The following is a 4291-nucleotide window of genomic DNA, read 5'->3' as shown; positions in this document are numbered from 1 at the left end:
GTTAGTAGTCCATGACAGTAGAATCCATTTTGATGTAATTATATAACCATGTACTATATCTTATTCTAGTTAGGACCACATTCTTGTGGATGTACATGATGGTGGTATTCACAGTGGTATATTCATATATGTACATAGGAAAGTTATGTTAGATTCATTCTACATTCTTTCCTTTTCCTATTTGCTTTCTTTCCCTTTATTACCCTATGTCTAATATACTAGATTTTTAAAGATAATTTCAATGGAGTCTTAGAAATAGAACACAGATTATTGAACATGGAACAATTGGGGAATTATACAATGAAGAGTGAACCTAAAATACACTTTAAGGTTGTTACTTTGAAAAACAAAAACAATAAGAAGAATTAAGAGTTAGAAGAGGATAAAAATTAAATGAGGGGATTTTTCATTTTAAAAATCAGTGAATTTTCATCTTGTTTATTCTTTGAAGGGGGAATAAAGGAATGAAGAAAGAGAAATTAATGATATGTAAGAGAGAATATACAAGAAATAGAGAATTTGAATAGATGCAAGAGTAACATTAGAGCTCATGCAGAAAATACTTGTAAAGATTAAAAAAATCTTAATAAAGTTAAAAGACTGAGCACAAATATGAATATTTTAATTGTGAATGGGGAGATTAAAGGAATTCATGCCTGTTGGCATTACTGTCTCTATGGGCCAATTGCATCTCCTGAGACAGAAGTGTTAAGGTGGGGATGACATCTTGAAGAGAATTTTAAGGGTTTCAGAAAGCTGCAAAGGTAATGCAAGAGGCAAATTTCTAAGGATTGTAGACTGCTAGTGAAAAGTTACCTGGGCTTAAAGACTACAAATGTGTAATAACAAATTCAAACACACTAATTAGGATAATAAAAAAGGCAAAACCAAAAAGACTACAAATATACTTGTGGAACCAACTAGACTCTTTTTGTTTTCCTTTCACATCAACAATTCAGGATATGTTTCAGGCTAGTGTGCATCTATTCTCCATAGGATCATTGAAAGACTTAGGATAATGAGAATTCTACAATCTTAATGTGATTTCTAAAATTGTTCTTGTCATTACCACTTCAGCCAGAAGAAGAGAGAATGCTTTATGAGGATCTATGCATCAAGCCCAGAGGTGGTATGGATTGCTGCTGCTCCAGGTTGAGATCTGGATTCTAAGATCAGACCTGTATGCAAGAGGCAGAATTGTGCAATGGCAGTGACATCCTATGAAAACCCTCTGATAAGGACTGAAGCCTCCACCACCAGACTCTTCTCTGTTGCTCTGTTAATGGGTTCAGCATATGAGCAGAGAAGTACATGGTTCCACTGAAATGCTGAGGCAAGTTTACCCTCCAAGAAAAGTGTTAAATAAAGTTCAATTGAGGCAAGGATAGCAATGAGCAGTACAGATATGAGAGCTTCAGAGAAAATAGATGATCTAAAGGGCTTCCATTTGAGGTAATGTCTAACAATTACAGTACATATTTATAAATGGACGTTTTGCATTGAGAACATGGATAACCTTTAACTTCTAAACACCTGAAGAGGTGCAACATCCTATAAATATTGATGTGAATAAAGAAAAAAGACCTACCTACCAAGAATTAAATAATTCCTTATGATTACATATCTGGGCATTTGACTTTCATTTTTATAAACAGATTTTAAGAATTTGTTTATTAAAATCTCTTCTTTATTTCTCCTTTTTCACTGAGGGTGGGAAGTGTGTACTACCAACTGAATGTACCCCTGAAGAGTATTTTCATCAATTCAAATTAAAGATGTATTTTACGGTTGTCACCCATACATGACTTTGAGAATATGAACTGCTGTATAAATGTTAAATGTTCCCATCCTCATGAAAATCACATTTCACCTCAGAGCCAAGTCTGGTTTTGCTATTCATTATTCATTTGAAGTCAGAATTTTCCAGTTTCAAAATTATAATTAATTTGAATAGTATTAAATGTTGTCACACCTGATAGATTGTCAGCTTTGCTTGACCTCCTAATATATATTCAATCTCATTTTAAATATTTTTATTCTTAATCTCCCTCAAAAAGAAACAAAGAAATCATTTTCTCTGTCTCTAAAAATTCCATTTAACAAAATAAATCCACACTCCTTTTCTTACCTCCATGCCCGTTTATTTAGCATGAGTTATTTTTTGTCCTATACGCCCCCCACAGTGTCAGCCTGACTACCTGCAAGTCAATGCATGTAGTATTTGCATTAAGAATAAAGGATGTGTTTTGTCAACTTTACATCCCACATAGAAATCCTGGGATCTAAGTTTAGAATAGAATTTCAACCTAATGTAACTGGTATTTCATGCTGAGAACAAACTGAAGTTGTGAAAGACACTGGGAGTATAGATTCATGGTCAGCAAAGAGATGAGATAGTTGGATATGGAGGAGAATGTAGAAAAACAACCCTCATCCTCAAAGGGATCTCCTAGTAGGGAAGCACTTTATATACAAATCAAAGTCCCAGTACCATAATTTAAAAACTAAATAGAAGGCTTTCTATTACAAGGCAAATAACATTTGAATAGGAAATTAAGTTAGCAACTGGATGGCACACCCCATCACAGAAGCCACCTTTTCCAGGCTTGTGCTCTGTGCAGACACTGCTATCACGCATCCTTTCTAACTATGCTGGATATAGTCTAGAAAATGTCCCCCAGAACACAGTCCATGCACCCATTACAGTGTGTCCCATTTGGCCTTTTGATAAACCTGAGTGCCTTAGCCTGAGAACAGATTATAGGGACTGATTAAGAATGTCCAGACCTTCTGAAAGGACAAACAAGGGCATCACCAATGCCAAACTTCATGAACCTCTAAATTAGGGTAGGGTCTGCTGTGTTTCTATGCGCAAAAGTGCTCAGCATTATAATCTGTTGAGACAATCAATTCTGACAATTCACTATTTCATTGGAACTATAAAAATCAGCAGTTGCTTCAGCTGGTTCAAATTAGAAAGATCCATAATTTTGTTTTTGCTTTGAAAATGTTGTGGACTACAGGCACGTTTGATTTAGTCGCTGATTACATTTACATTCCACTGGATTAATCTAGCAGCATCATACATTTTTGTTTAAAGCAGAAAGCTTATAAGCAAAGGAAAGGAAAAGAAAAAATAAAATGCTATCATCCAAAAAATATCAAACTTCTACCTATTCACAGGTCAGGCACTTATTTCAAAATGCAAATAGTTTAGCGTTGGTTAGGACATGTACATTTATAGTTTTAAGGATCATGAAACTAGTCAAAGCTGATACATTGTTTTATAGAGGAAAGAACTAAGACTTGGAAAGGCTAAGTGACTTGCCCATTTTTACTTAAATTATTGAACAGCTGGAACTAGGATCTCAGCCCAGTGCTCTTTACATTACTCCCTGTTAGTATTTTTTTTTTGCCCCTCTTATCTAATTTTCTGAATTTGAAAAAGAACCCCATTTAACATAAATCCCAATCCCCTTCTGTCTATTCTGAAACTAAAAAGAGGTGGGTGGCTTTATGTATTTTTGAAACTAGGAACATGATTGTTACCAATACTTTCTCCATTATTTTTTTAATTACGTTTTTAGTTGTAGATGGACACAACACCTTTATTTTATTTATTTATTTTCATGTGGTACTGAGGATCGCACCCAGTACCTCACATGTACGAAGCAAGCACTCTGCCACCGAGCCACAATCCCAGCCCCATTCTCCATTATTTAACTTTGTTCCAATCTGTACATTTGCTTCATTCTCTTCTGCTTTACAAAGACATTCTCCATGTGGTGGGAGAAATTATGGACATGGTTATGGATACAACCACATTCATTTAGCTCAAACAAGATTATGACCCCATGTCTGAATCTAAAAATACAGAATTGGGCTCTTATTGATCTGAATTAAATTGTATGTACATAATCCAATTAATCTCTTAACCAGGAGAATGGGACACTGATTTGACTAAGCCAAAATATCATGGCCTGAGGGGCTCAGAACAATGATTGTCAGCTTCACTAGAAGCACCCAGGATAGAGGTGGGGGTGAAGCACAGTGGTGCAAAGAGAAGAATGTTATTGGCAGAAGATACTGAAAAGAAGTGTTAAGTCACCAAAACAGATGGCCCTTCTTGGTGGCATATTCAAGTATACATGCACAAATGCCATTGTCCATTCTTCTTCCCAGGCGTATATGAGCAATGTCCTGTCCTACAAACGTAACTGTCCCATATATAAGTGAAAACACACCTCCTCCCCAAATGACATAAAAACAAGATTAAGTCAGTTGATTCATC

Source organism: Marmota monax, unplaced genomic scaffold (genome assembly GCF_021218885.2).
Source record: "Marmota monax isolate L192 unplaced genomic scaffold, Marmota_monax_Labrador192_F-V1.1 WCK01_AAM20220418_F8-fsc00198, whole genome shotgun sequence".
Taxonomy (NCBI): Eukaryota; Metazoa; Chordata; class Mammalia; order Rodentia; family Sciuridae; genus Marmota; species Marmota monax.
The sequence above is the reverse complement of the archived record's forward strand: the minus strand, read 5'-3'. Positions refer to the sequence as shown.